General features: G+C 39.2%; 1 long non-coding RNA gene across 2 annotated transcripts in view; it reads right to left on the bottom strand.

The window, feature by feature from the left end:
- Nucleotides 1–1,263: 1,263 nt before the first annotated feature.
- The window catches only part of LOC133615507 (uncharacterized), a 194,664-nt gene continuing 174,887 nt past the window's right edge, over nucleotides 1,264–21,040 (bottom strand). For both annotated transcript variants that reach the window (XR_009816724.1, XR_012051082.1), the window contains one exon: nucleotides 1,264–1,434. This is a non-coding gene — a long non-coding RNA (uncharacterized lncRNA). The remainder of the gene's footprint in view (nucleotides 1,435–21,040) is intronic.

Raw genomic sequence — 21,040 nt, 5'->3', positions numbered from 1 at the left:
TCACACCCCCTTTCGATCGACATATTTTACAATGAAGTGAAATGCAACAAACAGTGAATTATGAACGCGAAGGGTACAAAATAAACCAACCTACAATCTGATATATCTGATACATCACTAAGCTTTAGAACTTTTGTTATGAAAATCTCCTTCCGCGTCTGTGGAAACGCTTCCCACCCACACTGCTTGGTGCCTCGTCTGAGCTACTGTGACGTCGATTACCATAGTAACTACTTATATGACCATAGTAACTAATTAGATTACCATAGTAACTGGTATATCATCCAAAAGGACAGATTCCAACCATTGAAATACTTAGCATAGTTCAAGACGTACGGTCATTAGAAAACATCACTGCACATCATAATGGCAGTTACACTTTCCATCTTAAACATCTAACAAAAAATATTTGGGAATGTCCGGCGGGCCAGATTGAAAAGCTGGCCCCTGGGCCTTAATTTGCCCAGGTCTGGTCTACAGAAACACTGCTTCATTTTCTACGCCCCGTTCAGTTAATGATAACGGCTGCTTCAATGTTAGGTTTAGGTTTTAGCAGATTTTTCCTACAGACAGCATTTGGTGACCTCAAACAACAAGGCTTTGGGTTGATTCACACAGGTTTTCGCCTTTTGAAGGGTACTGGAAAAACTGGAAAATTGATCTTAAAAGTCCTTAAAAAGTGCTTGAATTTGGCCATGGAAAAGGTGTACGAACCCTGAAGTTTGTAAAGCGAAAAGATCGCAAATCGAGCCGGTTGTAAATTGAAGTTTTACTGTACTTTGTTACCTTGGAAGTTTGTTAGGGGTAATTTGATAAATAAGTGATGGCTTATTTATCAACTGCTTGATATTTCTGATTGATTACAACATTTTAAACTTTTTATTAATTATATAATTAGCCCAATGTAGCCCCATATTGTGCGCATATGTCTGTCTATGTGTGTGTGCGCCATAGATGGGCGGGAGGGAGCGGGGAGGGTGGCTGCAATGCATTAGTACTGCGCAGACAAGAGGCCCCCGTGGCCCCCCTCGCGGGCACGGAGCTGTCTAACCACGGTGGAATGCTGCAGAGGGACACGCAATGCTCGCACACATCTGCAGGCGCCAAATGTGTGCGTGCGTGGAGAGGGAACGCGAATGCTCGGACACGCGGGTTTCCTGGAGGCCCCACCGAGGGAGCTGCGGCTTCTTGTGGGCCCTTGAGGCTAAGCTTTGTTAAGGAGCCACGGGGCCCACGCCGGGGGTGATCAGTACATACCTGGCGGTTTGAGCCAATTGGGATCACTCCTAACTGCTTGTGGCGCTTGACTGTTAGTCGATGGTCTGCTGCTGGCCTCTCTCCATTGGCCGGGGGGCTTGGCTGGCCGCAGGGGGCGGAAAGGATTCTTCCGGAACCAGTGAGGTGGATGATAAGGTCAGGAACCTTGGCGTGCAGCTGAAAAGGGGGGAGAGGGAGATGTACAATTAGTCCAGGACTTGGGTTATTTCTGGACTCTTTCCTTGGCCAACCAGTCCCCTCCGAAGCCTGACACAATAACACAGTAATCCCCTTACATCACCGCAAAGACTCAACAAATAAATGACGGCTCGGTTCATTTTTTGGGGCTAAAAATAAAAGGAGGCGACGTCAAAAGAAGCAGAGTGCTCTATTTTTAGGCGCCATCAAAAGAAGCTGGCATAAATAAATGACCATTACGCGGCGCTGTGAACCAGAGGGTCAAACGCCCGCTATGTTGAAAGAACCCGTGTTTGATGATGTTTGAAAAGGAGCAGGTAATGACCCAAAACCTACTTAGGCTGCGGCAGGTGGCACACTGGGAAGTCGGCCTCTCTTGGACTTGTCGAAGGACTCAACACGGCACCTTAGTAGGAAGAATCAGTATACAGCGCAGGTCGGCAACCCGCGGCTCTAGAATTCTGGAGCTTTTTCAAAAATGTATGAAAATATGAGGTAAAAGTATTTTTAAATATTTTGTTTTAATATGGTTTCTGTATGTGGACAAACATGATACAAACCTCCCTAATTGTTGGACATCACACTGTTTATATTAAACATGCTTCAGTGATTAGAGACTATTTGACGACCGCCGTTTTGTCCTAATTTTGTGAAAAAGTCGGGATGTTTTCTGTTAAAAAGTCAGGATGTTTTCTGTCAAAAAGTCAGGATTTTTTCAGTCAAAAAATCGGGATTATTTCTGTCAAAAAATTGGGATTCTTTCTGTCAAAATGTCGGGATTTTTTCTGTTAAAAGTCTGGATTTTTTTCTGTCACAAAGTCGTGATTTTTTCTGTCAAAAAGTCGGGATGTTTTCTGTCAAAATGTCGGGATTTTTCTCTGCTAAAAAGTCGGGATTTTTTTCTGTTAAAAAGTCTGGATTTTTTTCTGTCTGTCACAAAGTCTGCATTTTTTCTATCAAAAAATCTGCATTTTTTCTGTCTGTCACAAAGTCGTCATTTTTTCCATCAAAAAGTCTGAATTTTTTTTGTCCAAACCCAGCATTTTTCTCTGTTAAAACAGATTTCTTTTGTCAAAAAATTGGGATTTTTTTTCTGTCACAAAAGCTAGATTTTTTCTGTCAAAAAGACGGGATTTTTTTCTGTCAAAATCGGAATTTTTTCTGTAAAAAAAACGGGATTTTTCTGTCAAAATGTCGGAATTTTTTCCGCCAAAAAGTCGGGATTTTTTCTGTAAAAATTTCGAGATGTTTTCTCTCAAAATGTCGGGATGTTTTCTGTCAAAAAGTCAGGATTCTTTGTCAAAATGTTGGGATTTTTTCTGTTAAAAAGTCGGGATTTGTTCTGTCAAAAAGTCGTCATTTTTCTCTGATAAAAAATCGGGATTTTTTTTCTGTCAAAAAGTCTGCATTTTTTTCTGTCAAAATGTCGGGATATTTTCTGTCACAAAATCTGGATTTTTTTTCTGTCAAAAAGTGGGGATTTTTTCTGTCACAAAGTCGGGATTTTTTTCAGTCAAAAAGTCAGGATTTCTTTCTGTCAAAATGTCTGGATTTTTTCTGTCAAAATGTCTGGATTTTTAAAAAAAACTGGATTTTTTTCTGTCAAAAAGTCGGGATTTTTCTCTGTTAAAAAATCAGGATTTTTTTCTGTCAAAAACTCGGGATTATTTCTGTCAAAAAATCAGGATTATTTCTGTCAAAATGTCAGGATTTTTTTTGACTAAAAATCCGGATTAATTTTGGCGGTCCTTGAACTCACCGTAGTTTGTTTACATGTACAACTTTCTCCGACTTTCTAAGACGTGTTTTATGCCACTCCTTTTTTGTCTCATTTTGTCCACCAAACTTTTAATGCTGTGCATACACAAAGGTGAGTTTTGTTGATGTTATTGATCAGCCATATTTGGTCAGTGCATGACTGCAAGCTAATCGATGCTAACGTGCTATTTAGGCTTGCTGTATGTACATATTGCATCATCATGCCTCGTTTGTAGGTATATTTGAGTTCATTTAATGTCCTTTAAGTTGTCTTAATTCAATTCATATTTGCATGTCTCATGACACATTTTCTGTATGTAATATTGGCTGCATTTCTGATAGTTGTATGTGTGCCATGTTGTTCCAGACCACAGCAAACGTTGCCAAAGATTGTTATAAATCCATTCGAAGAAGACAGCCTGTCGTTTCCTTTAACTTGGACACACACATCTATACCTTTTGGCCATTCTAAGACAGTCATTTACAGGAGTTTTCTCACCCTCTGAGAAGCCTCCATTTTACTAATGATTTCGAATGTTGTAAAAATGTGTAGAATAAATATTACATTTCAACATTTCTGTCAACAAAGATTTGCTTCAGCCTGCGACACATAGTCATTTTGATAGTAGGCTATTATAGCTAATATAGACACTTACATCATGTGTTGCCTTCATTATAAAGGCTTTAAATTTTTTGCTACTCCAGACAGATTTTTTTTGTTGCTGTTTTTTCGGTCCAATATGGCTATTTCAACATTTTGGGTTGCCGACCCCTGGTATATAGGAAGCAAACAAACATGGCGGCCACGCTGCACTAAAAATGCTATTTTCACAACCGCCAAGAACAAAGGCCACTGTTATTTTGTTTTGATAGAGTACGGAAGGTATGTAAAAAGGTTTAAAACTCGGTGAAGATCTGGATAAAGTTGCAGACACTGGCCAAGTACCACCTCAGAAAAAACGTGGTTCGCCAAGTACTACTATAATAACCAACATTAAAATACAGTAGCATGGTAGGCCCAAGTATTCATTAAAAACAAGGCGGAGGTTTTATTTCCATTAAGTATATTTTATATTTTCGGCCACTGCAACATTACCCACAGTTTGAACAGTATGTAGGACAATAAAACACTGTACTTTAATCAAGTGATTCTTTGGCGTACGACAAAATGGAGCCCACATATGGTACCAGAGTTTGAGAATCTCTGCAGTTTTTTTTAGAGCAATAACCACTCGGCACATGACCATGGCCTTGGCTTTGGTAAAAGATTATTTCAGTCATAAAATACATTGTCCTAAAAATTAAGATCAAATAAAATTTGTTGTCAAAGTTCAATATTAAGGTTGTTTGAATCAAAGTAGGTGTTACGTTCTGTAGAGCTGGACACCCGGATGCAGAGTCCGCAGGCGAAGTGCAAGTAAAACTGTTTTATTAGGGAAAACAAAGCGGAAATAGTGCGGTGGAGAAGTGGGCAGGAAGCATTGGTTAAGCTACGCAGAGCTTATTGGCAACCAGGGACAGGTGTGTGCTGATTGCCAATCAGGGACATGTGAGGGAGCCAGCGCTCAGCAAATGGAATGTGTTGTACAATTTAAAGAAGCCAAATGCGGAAGATACAGTTTTCCAAAGCTATGTTTTTAGGTAAAAAAAAGGTGTATAAGGCCAAAAAGTTAAAAAGTACCAATGATTGTCACACACACACTAGGTGTGGTGAAATTATTCTCTGCATTTGACCCATCGCCCTTGATCACCACCTGGGCCGCGCCCGGGAATCATTTTTGGTGATTTAACCCGCAATTCCAACCCTTGATGCTGAGTGCCAAGCAGGGAGGTAATGGGTCCCATTATTATAGTCTTTGGTATGACTCGGCTGGGGTTTGAACTCACAACCTACCGATCTCAGGGCGGACACTCTAACCACTAGGCCACGTTTCAGAAAACATATCTGCGTACGTGACCTGAAATAGTTCTGATAAAATGCGAGAATCTCTCTCTCCCCGAGTGTTCTGAACTCCTGTTGCCATGCCAGGTGTCCTCCCAGACCCAGCACCATTCTAGCTTAGCTTGCAAGAGATGGAGTTGGGGTCTGGTCCATAGAAGCGTGTGTATTCCCAATGGTGGAAGTGTTAAGTGTTTGCTTCTCGTCCTTTGAGTCGAGGCAAACAAGCTGCTCTGAAGTTTCCCCTTCACAAGTCCAGAGGCCGACATGTTGACTGTCTGTCCTCACAGTGGTCATGGGGGTGGGGGGGGGGTTCAACCGGAACTCTAAATTAGCTGTGGTGAGTCAACAGGACAGCTTTCATGTAGCGGAGGACCCATGTCAGATAGCAGGAGAGGTCAGGATGTAAGGGTCAGAGGTCAGGACGCAGTGTTGGTCCTTGTCTTTAACAGCTTCCTGTCTGCGGTGTTGTGCAGAGCTGAACGATAATCCCTCACGTTCAAAGAGAGCGCTGCAGGTACAGACCGTGTCGCTCCGTTTGGTGTAATCAATGCTCTGCATAGCCTGCACCATATTTGCACATGCACCAGTGATGTTTACCATATTGGGATCGGAGTGTGAAGAACGGTATTGTGAGTACGCACCACAATTTATCTGTCATAATGCCCATTTTTGGCGCCCCCTACTGCTTCGAAAGACATGCCAGTATACATGCAATACAGATGTATTTATACAGTTTTATAATCATCATTGATTGACTAATCAATCAATCAAACTTTATTTATAAAGCGCTTTTCATACATGAAAGAAATGCAACGCAAAGTGCTTTACAAAGTTAAAAACAATACACCGGTGACCCATTTCCCCCATTATCACATACGTACGCACGGACACAGATACCAAACACAAACACACACACACACACAACATACACACCTATGCAACTATATGGACCAATGATTGCATGTCTGAGTACAGAGGAGACATGTGCACCAGGAGGTCATCAGATCATGGCCACCAGGACGCTGGCACAAAAGCGCCCCCACAAGCACGGCCGATAACCCCTGAAGCAGATGGCTAATATGGAACGTTGGAAAATGAAAATAATAAAACTTGTAAAATAGTAAGAACCATGTGTAGAGATAAAGAATAAAATACAAGTAAGACATATGAAGATTAATAGAGAAAAGGTTGGTGACCCCTGTATATATATATATATATATATATATATATATATATATATATATATATATATATATATATATATATATATATACAGTGGGGCAAAAAAGTATTTAGTCAGCCACCAATTGTGCAAGTTCTCCCACTTAAAATGAGGACAGAGGTCTGTAATTTTCATCATAGGTACACTTCAACTGTGAGAGACAGAATGTGAAAAAAAATCCAGGAATTCTCAATTGTAGGATTTTTAAAGAATTTATTTGTAAATTATGGTGGAAAATAAGTATTTGGTCAATAACAAAAATTCAACTCAATACTTTGTAATATAACCTTTGTTGGCAATAACAGAGGTCAAACGATTACTATAGGTCTTTACCAGGTTTGCACACACAGTAGCTGGTATTTTGGCCCATTCCTCTTCTCGAGAGCAGTGATGTTTTGGGGCTGTCGCCGAGCAACACGGACTTTCAACTCCCTCCACAGATTTTCTATGGGGTTGAGGTCTGGAGACTGGCTAGGCCACTCCAGGACTTTCAAATGCTTCTTACGGAGCCACTCCTTCGTTGCCCGGGCGGTGTGTTTGGGATCATTGTCATGCTGGAAGACCCAGCCACGTTTCATCTTCAAAGCTCTCACTGATGGAAGGAGGTTTTGGCTCAAAATCTCACGATACATGGCCCCATTCATTCTTTCCTTAACACGGATCAGTCGGCCTGTCCCCTTAGCAGAAAAACAGCCCCAAAGCATGAGGTTTCCACCCCCATGCTTCACAGTAGGTGTGGTGTTCTTGGGATGCAACTCAGTATTCTTCTTCCTCCAAACACGACGAGTTGAGTTTATACCAAAAAGTTCTATTTTGGTTTCATCTGACCACATGACATTCTCCCAATCCTCTGCTGTATCATCCATGTGCTCTCTGGCAAACTTCAGACGGGCCTGGACATGCACTGGCTTAAGCAGGGGGACACGTCTGGCACTGCAGGATTTGATTCCCTGTCGGCGTAGTGTGTTACTGATGGTAACCTTTGTTACTTTGGTCCCAGCTCTCTGCAGTTCATTCACCAGGTCCCCCCGTGTGGTTCTGGGATTTTTGCTCACTGTTCTCATGATCATTTTGACCCCACGGGATGAGATCTTGCGTGGAGCCCCAGATCGAGGGAGATTATCAGTGGTCTTGTATGTCTTCCATTTTCTGATAATTGCTCCCACAGTTGATTTTTTCACACCAAGCTGCTTGCCTATTGTAGATTCACTCTTCACAGTCTGGTGCAGGTCTACAATTCTTTTCCTGGTGTCCTTCGACAGCTCTTTGGTCTTGGCCATAGTGGAGTTTGGAGTCTGACTGTTTGAAGCTGTGGACAGGTGTCTTTTATACAGATAACGAGTTCAAATAGGTGCCATTAATACAGGTAACGAGTGGAGGACAGAAGAGCTTCTTAAAGAAGAAGTTACAGGTCTGTGAGAGCCAGAGATCTTCCTTGTTTGAAGTGACCAAATACTTATTTTCCACCATAATTTACAAATAAATTCTTTAAAATTCCTACAATGTGAATTTCTGGTTTTTTTTTTTCACATTCTGTCTCTCACAGTTGAAGTGTACCTATGATGAAAATTACAGACCTCTGTCCTCATTTTAAGTGGGAGAACTTGCACAATTGGTGGCTGACTAAATACTTTTTTGCCCCACTGTATATGTGTGTGTGTGTATACATACATTAATAATGTGCAAAATTATAAATATATACACATTGATTTTACACATTATTAATTTATTTATACACACACACATATATATATATATATATATATATATATATATATATATATATATATATATATATATATATATATATATATATATATATATATATATATATATATATGTGTGTGTGTGTGTGTGTGTATATATATATATATATATATATGTGTGTGTGTATATATATACATTCCACACATGTACTAATAAATACAAATCGTTTGAGGTGCTTACTATGAGGTCTGTCGCACCGCTGCCTCTCGATATGGCTGTTATCTACCGCCCCCCAGGGCCCTACTCGGACTTTATTAATGAATTCTCAGAGTTCGTTGCTGATCTAGTGACGCACGCAGACAATATAATCATAATGGGGGACTTTAATATCCATATGAATACTCCATCGGACCCTCAGTGCGTGGCGCTCCAGACTATAATTGATAGCTGTGGTCTTACACAAATAATAAATGAACCTACGCATCGCAACGGCAATACGATAGATCTAGTGCTGGTCAGGGGTGTCACCACCTCCAAAGTTATGGTACTCCCGTATACTAAAGTAACGTCCGATCATTACCTTATAAAATTCGAAGTTCTGACTCATTGTCAACAAACTAATAATAATAATAACTGCTATAGCAGCCGCAACATTAATGCTGCCACAACGATGACTCTTGCTGACCTACTGCCTTCGGTAATGGCACCATTCCCAAATTATGTCGGCTCTATTGATAACCTCACTAACAACTTTGACAATGCCCTGCGCAAAACCATTGATAGTATAGCACCGCTAAAACAAAAAAGGGCCCCTAAAAGGCGCACCCCATGGTTTACAGAAGAAATCAGAGCTCATAAATTATCATGTAGAAAGTTGGAACGCAAATGGCGCGCGACCAAGCTTGAGGTTTTCCATCAAGCATGGAGTGATAGTTTAATATCGTATAAACGCATGCTTACCTTAGCTAAAGCTAAATATTACTCAAATCTCATCCGCCTCAACAAAAACGACCCTAAATTTTTGTTTAGTACAGTAGCATCGCTAACCCAACAAGGGACTCCTCCCAATAGCTCCACCCACTCGGCAGATGACTTTATGAATTTCTTTAATAAGAAAATTGAACTCATTAGAAAGGAGATTAAAGACAACGCATCCCAGCTACAACTGGGTTCTATGAACACAGATACAACTGTATCTACGACGGTTATGCAATACAAAATAGTCTCTCTCTTTTTGATGAAATAACATTAGAGGAACTATTACAGCGTGTAAGTGGGATAAAACAAACAACATGTTTACTTGACCCACTTCCTGGGAAACTTATCAAGGAGCTTTTTGTATTATTAGGTCCATCAGTGCTAAATATTATAAACTTATCACTTTCCTCTGGCACTGTTCCCCTAGCATTCAAGAAAGCGGTTATTCATCCTCTGCTCAAAAGACCTAACCTGGATCCTGACCTCATGGTAAACTACCGACCGGTGTCCCACCTTCCCTTTATTTCGAAAATCCTCGAAAAAATTGTCACACAGCAGCTAAATGAACACTTAGTGTCTAACAATCTCTGTGAACCTTTTCAATCCGGTTTCAGGGCAAATCACTCTACGGAGACAGCCCTCGCAAAAATGACTAATGATCTACTGCTAACGATGGATTCTGATGCGTCATCTATGTTGCTGCTTCTTGATCTTAGCGCTGCTTTCGATACCGTCGATCATAATATTTTATTAGAGCGTATCAAAACACGTATTGGTATGTCAGACTTAGCTTTGTCGTGGTTTAACTCTTATCTTACTGACAGGATGCAATGCGTCTCCCATAATAATGTGACCTCGGACTATGTTAAGGTAACGTGCGGAGTTCCTCATGGTTCGGTTCTTGGTCCTGCACTCTTTAGTATTTACATGCTGCCGCTAGGCGACATCATACGCAAATACGGTGTTAGCTTTCATTGTTATGTTGATGACACCCAACTCTACATGCCCCTAAAGCTGACCAACACGCCGGATTGTAGTCAGCTGGAGGCGTGTCTTAATGAAATTAAACAATGGATGTCCGCTAACTTCTTGCAACTCAACGCCAAGAAAACGGAAATGCTGATTATCGGTCCTGCTAAACACCGACATTTATTTAATAATACCACCTTAACATTTGACAACCAAACAATTACACAAGGCGAATCAGTAAAGAATCTGGGTATTATTTTCGACCCAACTCTCTCCTTTGAGTCACACATTAAGAGTGTTACTAAAACGGCCTTCTTTCATCTCCTCAATATCGCTAAAATTCGTTCTATTTTATCCACTAGCGACGCTGAGATCATTATTCATGCGTTCGTTACGTCTCGTCTCGACTACTGTAACGTATTATTTTCGGGTCTCCCTATGTCTAGCATTAAAAGATTACAATTGGTACAAAATGCGGCTGCTAGACTTTTGACAAGAACAAGAAAGTTTGATCATATTACGCCTATACTGGCTCACCTGCACTGGCTTCCTGTGCACTTAAGATGTGACTTTAAGGTTTTACTACTTACGTATAAAATACTACACGGTCTAGCTCCGTCCTATCTTGTCGATTGCATTGTACCATATGTCCCGGCAAGAAATTTGCGTTCAAAGAACTCCGGCTTATTAGTGATTCCCAGAGCCCAAAAAAAGTCTGCAGGCTATAGAGCGTTTTCTATTCGGGCTCCAGTACTATGGAATGCCCTCCCGGTAACAATTAGAGATGCTACCTCAGTAGAAGCATTTAAGTCCCATCTTAAAACTCATTTGTATACTCTAGCCTTTAAATAGCCCCCCTGTTAGACCAGTTGATCTGCCGTTTCTTTTCTTTTCTCCTCTGCTCCCCTTTTCCTTGAGGGGGGGGGGGGGGGGCACAGGTCCGGCTGGCTGTCCAGAGTCGGGACCCGGGGTGGACCGCTCGCCTGTGCATCGGCTGGGAACATCTCTGCGCTGCTGACCCGTCTCCGCTCGGGATGGTGTCCTGCTGGCCCCACTATGGACTGGACTCTTACTATTATGTTGGATCCACTATGGACTGGACTCTCACAATATTATGTCAGACCCACTCGACATCCATTGCTTTCGGTCTCCCCTAGGGGGGGGGGGGGGGGGGGGGGGGGTTACCCACATATGCGGTCCTCTCCAAGGTTTCTCATAGTCATTCACATCGACGTCCCACTGGGGTGAGTTTTTCCTTGCCCTTATGTGGGCTTTGTACCGAGGATGTCGTTGTGGCTTGTGCAGCCCTTTGAGACACTTGTGATTTAGGGCTATATAAATAAAGATTGATTGATTGATTGATACATATATACAGTATGTGCATATATAAACATTAATTTTACACATTATTAATGTATGTATACACACATACACACACACACACACACACACACATATATATATATATATATATATATATATATATATATATATATATATATATATATATATATATATATATATATATATATGTGTGTGTGTGTGTGTGTGTGTGTGTATACATACATTAATAATGTGTAAAATTATAAATATATACACATTAATTTTACACATTATTAATTTATTCATACAGACACATATATATATATATATATATATACATATATATATATATATATGAATATATATATGCATGTATATAATTTTACACATTATTAATTTATTTACACACACACATATATATATATATATAATATATATATATATATATATATATATATATATGTGTGTGTATAAATAAATTAATGTGTCAAATTAATGTGTTTATATGCATATATATATTCATATATATATATGTGTGTATGAATAAATTAATAATGTGTAAAATTAATGTGTATACATGCATATACTGTATATATGTACATGTGTGTGTGTGTTTATATTTATATATATATATATATATATATATATATATATATATATATATATATATATATATATATATATATATATATATATATATATATATATATGTGTGTATATATATATTCCACACATGTACATATATATACAGTATGTGCATATATACACATTAATTTTACACATTATTAATTTATGTATACACACATACACACACATATATATATGTGTGTGTGTATACATACATTAATAATGTGTAAAATTATAAATATATACACATTAATTTTACACATTATTAATTTATTCATACACACATATATATATATATATATATATATATATATATGTGTATAAATAAATTAATAATGTGTAAAATTAATGTGCATATATGCACATATATATATATATATATATATATATATATATATATATATATATATATATATATATATGTGTATAAATAAATTAATAATGTGTAAAATGAATGTGTATATATGCATATATATTTATATATATATATGTATATATATATGTGTGTGTGTGTATAAATAAATTAATAATGTGTCAAATTAATGTGTATACATGCATATACTGTATATATGTACATGTGTGTTATATATATATATATATATATATATATATATATATATATATATATATATATATATATATATATATATATATATATATATATATATATATATGGGTACATTTCTACCATTTATTACGCATCCGACTTATTTGGTTTAATAACAGCGCCTCCATGTGATGTGTTTGTCAGAAGGAAAATAGCACAAGCAAAACAGTCAAAAGCAGTTCAGGAGTAGAAGAGTTAGCCTGGACAAGCTCTTGCAGTCCTGAGAAGAATGAAAATCTCTATCCAGCTTGAAACATGAAAGATCTGACTTTACATCTCAGTTCTTCACACTTCAGTTGCTTCATTGACTCGACAGTCGTGCCCGTGTTTCTCCTGGGGTCCACACTTTGAAGGTGCACCTGTTTCTCCACACGTGCCATCCAGTCCAAGACAAAAAGCTTGCTGAAGGTAAGGTGACACTCTAGGGGTCACCGCCGCATGGTGTTCCCCCCTAAAGATGTCGCCTTTGAGGACAAGAAAAGTAGAAGATAGTGTGGCGCGCCGGCTTTTTGAAAGCTTGAAGAAAAGAAGGCGACCTGCAGGGGAGTTAATTTATCTGCCTGTCTAGAAATAAAGCTGAGCTTCTGGTACGAGGATGGTTTGGAGGCAGTAGGAGGCAGACGGCTGTGTTCAGACCAAAATAAAACAAAGATATATGGTGTACACATTCGGTACAGTTTGTTTAGTACTCTCTTGTGCTTTTTGAATGTGGCACAGTGAGACGTTTATAAAGCACATTAAGCCATGTGAGAAAGGTTAAGTCAATTTCACAACAACGCCACCATGTGGTGCATTGGTCGGCTGAATAAAAGCACCGTTGGGGTGTGTGTTTGTGTGCAATACTTGCAGTCATGTGAACTAAAAATACACTTAAGAGTAGGAATGCCTCAATCCGATATTGATATTGGTCCAATATCTTTTGCAAATAATCATTAACTTTGGAGTTTGATGCCAGCAACACGTGACAAATAAGTTGGGAAAGGTGGCAATAAATACTGATAAAGTTGAGGAATGCTCATCAAACACTTATTTGGAACATCCCACAGGTGAACAGGCAAATTGGGAACAGGTGGGTGCCATGATTGGGTATAAAAGTAGATTCCATGAAATGCTCAGTCATTCACAAACAAGGATGGGGCGAGGGTCACCACTTTGTCAACAAATGCATGAGCAAATTGTTGAACAGTTTAAAATAAACCTTTCTCAACCAGCTATTGCAAGGAATTTAGGGATTTCACCATCTACGGTCCGTAATATCATCAAAGGGTTAAGAGAATCTGGAGAAATCACTGCACGTAAGCAGCTAAGCCCGTGACCTTCGATCACTCAGGCTGTACTGGATCAACAAGCGACATCGGTGTGTAAAGGATATCACCACATGGGCTCAGGAACACTTCAGAAACCCACTGTCAGTAACTACAGTTAGTCGCTACATCTGTAAGTGCAAGTTAACCAAAAATGATTCCCGGGCGCGTCACCGCTGCTGCCCACTGCTCCCCTCACCTCCCAGGGGGTGAACAAAGGGATGTGTCAAATGCAGAGGACAAATTTCGCCACACCTAGTGTGTGTGTGACAATCATTGGTACTTTAACTTTAACTTTAATCAGCAAAAAAAATTACATCGGCTTGCATTTAATAATCTCCGATACAAGCAGCACTTTTACTTTAGCAAAGTTGGACAAACAGTTAACAACTAAAGTCCTCCAATAAGCACACAGGGTTGGTCTTTTCTGGTATTTTAAAGAGGGCATTTACCCGGTAAGCTATGGGCTACTAGGAGCTCGCTGCTACACAACAGCTAAGCACACACTAGCACACAAGCTAAACATACATCATAAGTGTCCTTAAGTGAACACTATTGCAGTCTGCAACACTAGATTTGTCAGTATAAACAAGTATCAAATAATTATAGATGTGTATTACACATAAAAAGTAAGCCAGAAGAGTGTGGAAAAAGTATCCAGTAACAAACGTGTCCGCATCATTCAACTTACATCATGAGCTTGATTTAATAAATAATTGTGACCACTAGGTGTCACCAAAAACAAATGAACACTCCACTTCAAAAGCATAAATGACTTTGGACTGACTGACAAGAACACGCGGCAGGTTTACACACACACACACATGCATCCACAAAAAATATAGGCCACACACACACATCAACCCCCATCCAAGGCCCTTGATGCGAATCCCTTAGGGGTGATGGACGGCTGGGCAGCGCCTGAAGAGCTGCAGCCAGCCACCGTAGCCCCCACTCTCTCCCCTCTGTTGCAAGTCTTGAGTTGTATGTTGTAATATGTACTGTATATGTGCTTTGCTATGGAGTTTTTTTTCCCACTCCAGTCTGGGCCCCCTTAGGAGCCCAGTCGAGATTGTATTTTTTTACTCATTCTCCCCCAGCGTTGACCTTTTTTCCCATCTTTTACGGGGCACCTTGTGGCGACCCATCAGCGTTCCTGTTCTGTAACCCTGTACACTGTTTTTTTGTCTTATCTTGAATGGGTTTGTGCTGAAAACAACGTTTTGGTGTACTTGTGCAATGACAATAAAGACCTACCGACCTACCTATGTGTAATAAGGTTCGCGTTTTTCATACCTAACATTGTTTTCTGAGTAATATGTAGTTGATCAAGCCTATTATAACATTCCACACTACAAAATAACACGAGTATGTGCTATGATTCGCGCTGATATCGTATCAGAATAATATCTGTATCGGCCAATACTCAAGGCTCCAATATCGGTATCGCAGCGGAAGTTTCACATTTGATTGTAGATTACCGGTATGCAGTTCTGTTGGATACTACAACATAAATATTCACTTTGCTGAAAAGGTTCTACAAACACTGTAGTTCGCTGTTGTTGTTTTGGCTGTGTTGTCCTCAATGAACACACAACGTGCAGGTTTTCCACTTTAAACCGTTTTGATTATTCATACATAAAAAGTATGTCAATTAAGTAGCGTCTTGCAAGTAATGTAGCTCTTTTTAAACTTTCTTGCTGACCTGAAAACGGCAAAAAGCTGCACTCATAATAACACCAATAGAACCGCAGCGCTTGCCAGTAGCCGAAACATCGCAGTACTTCCTCATTATGCACCAATGACAGTTCGGGTGAGTGAGGTTGCATTCACAAACCCCCGGAACTATGAGTTTCGATATGAAAGTCGTTCTTTTGCGCATTCTCTATGTCCCATATTCTTTCAATAATTGTGACAATGTGTTGTGGATTTTCATTACTTATTTTTAATGTATTTAGTACTTATCATTTTAAATATAATTGCAGTATTAAAATGACTATTCTTTTCAACTTTAATTTGACAAATTTAAATTTTTTCTTCAATTTGTAACTACCAGCTCGGGCACCGTTTAAGCACCAACACCGTTTTTAAAGTGTTAAAGTTTGGTACTAGTATCTAGGGAATCAAAATAACCAATTTTCAGTACTTTTGTGTGTTAATAAATTAATAAACGCCAATCAAAAATGTATTTAACATTTAACACTGAGCTGTGCTGTCTAATTGTTATCTTGTTTTCTTACACTTCTGTGTCTCATTTGCAAGTACTGTACTGTACTTTATTATGAAGTATACTTTGCATGCAGTTGCAATTCGAAGAGGTTAGATGGCAGTAGTAAATTGACTAAATTGACCGTAGCAGAAAATACTGGAGAAGCACTGAGTTAACCAGGAAGTAGTATTTGCCACTAAGTTGACTGTGCCAGTCTTTTCTTTTGTGGATCTCGACAAAGTGTTTTAACTTGAAATATTGTACTTATGACACACTAGATGTTTGATTTTAACGTGCATCTTTGTTGTAGTTTTCATTGCAAGCGCTGTTAGTTTTTCTGGTAACGAGTAATCTAATAAATTACGCACACACAAACATTCGCTACTACTACTACGGGGGAATAATGAACATTCAATAAAGTGACCACCATCATCAAATATAATTACACAATACCTTGTTTATGGACAAAGCCATTGACACAATCTCAATCGCTTTATTAACCATCAGTAAAAATATTCCACAGGTGCTGCTGTCAACAATCTCTTTCCAGTCCGCAGACGACCAATGCTGGGCTAAAACAGCCAATTAGCACGCCCTCGCTGACGTCACTTGGCAACAGGCCCCGTCTTTTAAAGGAACACACTCGCGCACATTTTTTTTAATCTCATTTAACATATCTCAACTGCATACACCAGATATGTGAAAGTTTAAAAAAAAGTAAAGTGTGAATTACTTTTCACAGTAATAATTACATCTATTAAGGTATAATTCCGTTAGTAATTCAATTACTTTTTGGGGAAAATAACTGTAATTGATTACGTTTTAAAAGTCATTTTCTTAACACTGCAAATTGCTAATGCTAATTAGCATGTCTATGGCAAATCCAATGTAAATTAGCATTGAGCTAGCACATTTAGAAAAAGGGAGGATTGATGTACAAACCCCAAAACCAGTGAAGTTGGCACATTGTGTAAATTGTAAATAAACACAAAATACAATGATTTGCAAATCCTTCTCAACCTATATTCAATTGAATAAAGGGACAACTTTGTTATTTTTTGCAAAAATTTGCTCATTTGGAATTTGATGCCTGCAACAGGTTTCAAATAAGCTGGCACAAGTGGCAAAAAAGACTGATAAAGTTGAGGAATGCTCATCAAACACTTATTTGGAACATCCCACAGGTGAACAGGCTAATTGGGAACAGGTTGGTGCCATTATTGGGTATAAAAGCAGCTTCCATGAAATGCTCAGTCATTCACAAACAAGGATGGGGCGAGGGTCACCACTTTGTGAACAAATGCGTGAGCAAATTGTCAAACAGTTTAAGAACAACATATCTCAACCAGCTGTTACGTTTGTACAAGGAATTTAGGGATTTCACCATCTACGGTCTGTAATATCATCAAAAGGTTATGAGAATCTGGAGAAATCACTGCATGTAAGCGGCAAAACCTGTGACCTTCGATCCCTCAGGCGGTACTGTATCAAAAAGGGACATCAGTGTGTAAAGGATATCACCACATGGGCTCAGGAACACTTCAGAAAACCACTGTCAGTAACTACAGTTCGTCGCTACATCTGTAAGTGGAAGTTAAAACTCTACTATGCAAAGTGAAAGCCATTTATCAACAACACCCAGAAATGCCGTCGGCTTCGCTGGGCATGAGCTCATCTAAGATGGACTGATGCAAAGTGTAAAAGTGTTTTGTGGTCTGACGAGTCCACATTTCAAATTGTTTTTGGAAACTGTGGACGTTGTGTCCTCCGGACCAAAAAGGAAAAGAACCATCCGGATTCTTATAGGCGCAAAGTTCAAAAGCCAGCACCTGTGATGGTATGGGTGTGTATAAGTACCTAAGGCATGGGTAACTTACACATCTGTGAAGGCGCCATTAATGCTGAACGGTACATACAGGTTTTGAAGCAACATATGTTGCCATCCAAGCAATGTTATCATGGACGCCCCTGCTTATTTCAGCAAAACAACGCTAAACCACTTTCTGCATGTGTTACAACAGCGTGGCTTTGTAGTAGAAGAGTGCGGGTACTAGACTGGCCTGCCTGTAGTCCAGACCTGTCTCCCATTGAAAATGTGTGGCGTATTATGAAGCCTAAAATACGACAATGGAGACCTCGGACTGTTGTACAACTTAAGCTGAACATCAAGCAAGAATGGGAAAGAATTCCACCTGAAAAGCTTCAAAAATTGATCTCCTCAGTTCCCAAACGTTTACTGAGTATTGTTAAAAGGAAAGGCCATGTAACACAGTGGTGAACATGCCCCCGTGCCAACTTTTTTGCAATGTGTTGCTGCCATTAAATTCTAAGTTGATGATTATTTGCAAAAAAAATTTAGTTTTTCAGTTCGAACATGAAATATCTTGTCTTTGCAGTCTATTTAATTGAATATAAGTTGAAAAGAATTTGCAAATCATTGTATTCTGTTTTTATTTACGGATTACACAACGTGCCAACTTCACTGGTTTTGGGTTTTGTCCTTGTGTGTGCCTTATTCTTATTTTGTTGGCAGGGAAAATTGCAACATTACGTTGAAGCACTTCGGCTGAGTCCATTTCGAGTTACTTGACTGCTTGTTTCCCGGCAAAGTGCTCGAGCCGGTGCCAAGTTCAAAACTGGACGTGACGTCACGTGCAACAAAGGTATCGACACCGTTTGATTTTAGATTGATTGGTACCGGGTAGTGCTGACGGAATGTACCCATCTCTGCTCGCCTCGGTTAAAATGTAAACAATACTCGTCCCTCAACGTGATTTGACTTTGTCCTATCTATGTTGCACAAAGGCCATAAAAGGCAAGAGAGAAAGCTAAACCAAGTTGACCAGAGGTGTCTATCAAAATATCCTCACATCTTGTGCTATTTAAAAAAGCAGTTCAAACACTGAAGTTTGACACGACTTGTGCATACTTTCATGAAAGATTCAACAAAGGATCCCACGCGTTGGTGACTCAGTCTTGTCGTGTTATTAATACACTGCGTGAGTGCAACGGTGTTTTTATCACGAAACCTGCCTGGGTTAGCTTCCATGACATCGTCACTTGTTGACTCTGTAGTTCACAGGTGTCAAACTCAAGGCCCGGGGGCCAGATGTGGGCCACGAAAGCCTGGAAACAATATGCATCAATAAACTACTTGACAAAGTTTGTACTGCATACAATTGCATATTTTTTTACTTTACAAATACATTTAATATATTCTAATCATACATTGAAAGGTTTTTTTGTTAAAATAAGAATAAATACTCCAATATTGGTTTGCATTATGATATTAAAGCAAGTTATTCATGAAATTATACTCGGTAAAAATGAGAGATGTCCGATAATATCGGACTGCCGATATTATCGGCCGATAAATGCTTTAAAATGTAATATCGGAAATTATCGGTATCGGTTTCAAAAAGTAAAATTTATGACTTTTTAAAACGCCGCTGTACAGAGTGGTACACGGATGTAGAGAGAAGTACAGAGCAGTTGCGTCTCCCAGTCATACTTGCCAACCCTCCCGATTTTCCCGGGAGACTCCCAAATTTCAGTGCCCCTCCCAAAAATCTCCCGGGGCAGCCATTTTCCCAAATTTCTCCCGAATTTCTCCCGATTTCCACCCAGACAAAAGGCACTGCATTTGCGTGCCAGCCCAGTCACACAATATCTATTGTCTTTTCACAAACACAATTGCATGCGACGCATACTTGGTCAACAGCCATACAGGTCACACTGAGGGTGGCCGTATAAACAACTTTAACACTGTTAAAAATATGCGCCACACTGTGAACCCACACCAAACAAGAATGACAAACACATTTCTGGAGAACATCCGCACCGTAACACAACATAAACACAACAGAACAAATACCCAGAACCCCTTGCAGCACTAACTCTTCTGGGACGCTACAATATACACCCCTCGCTACCAACCAGCCCCCCCCCCCCCCCAACCCCGCCCACCTCAACCTCCTCATGCTCTCTCAGGGAGAGCATGTCCCAAATTCCAAGCTGCTGTTTTGAGGCATGTTAAAAAAATAATGCACTTTGTGACTTCAATAATAAATATGGCAGTGCCATGTTGGCATTTTTTTCCATAACTTGAGTTGATTTATTTTGGAAATCCTTGTTACATTGTTTAATGCATCCAGCGAGGCATTACAACAAAATTAGGCATAATAATGTGTTAATTTCAAGACTGTATATATCGGTATCGGTTGATATCGGATTCGGTAAGAGTTGGGCAATATCGGAATATCGGATATCGGCAAAAAAGTCATTATCGGACATCTCTAGTAAAAATGACTATATATTTTACGGTAAAACAAAACAAAACTGGCAGCTCAGTCACCAGCATTTTACCTTTTAAAATTGTGGTACGTTTTTCCATTTACATTAAATGCTGTAAAAAAAAATAAACTGCGTACATTTTTGTATAAAATTCCGGCGACTGAGCTGCCAGCAAAATTTACAGTTATTTTTACAGTATTTGTAAAAAAAAGTATATAATATTCTAATCAAATGCATGGGCAATTGATTAGAATTGATTGATGTTATGAGGCAAATCTATTTATTGCCTGAATTTTCTAAACCAGGGGTCGGGAACCTTTTTGACTGAGAGAGCCATGAAAGCCAAATATTGTAAAATGTATTTCCGTGAGAGCCATGTAATATTTTTTTAACACTGAATACAACTAAATGCGTGCATTTTAAAGTAAGACCAACATTTTTAGAGTATAATAAGTCTTTTATTCTTTTTAATAACATTGGTATTCTGAAGCTAGCCAATAATAAATCAAATACTTCTTACCATTAATGCGACCCTCCTGTACCCCGAAGGACAGCTGGGATTGGCTGAGCCACCCGCAACCTTGAACAGGTGCGGTAGAAAACAGATGGATGGATTAAAATGCACGAGAATGTTTTATATTTTGAA

The sequence above is a fragment of the Nerophis lumbriciformis genome, linkage group LG22 (genome assembly GCF_033978685.3).
Source record: "Nerophis lumbriciformis linkage group LG22, RoL_Nlum_v2.1, whole genome shotgun sequence".
Classification (NCBI taxonomy): domain Eukaryota; kingdom Metazoa; phylum Chordata; class Actinopteri; order Syngnathiformes; family Syngnathidae; genus Nerophis; species Nerophis lumbriciformis.
The sequence above is the reverse complement of the archived record's forward strand: the minus strand, read 5'-3'. Positions and strand labels throughout refer to the sequence as shown.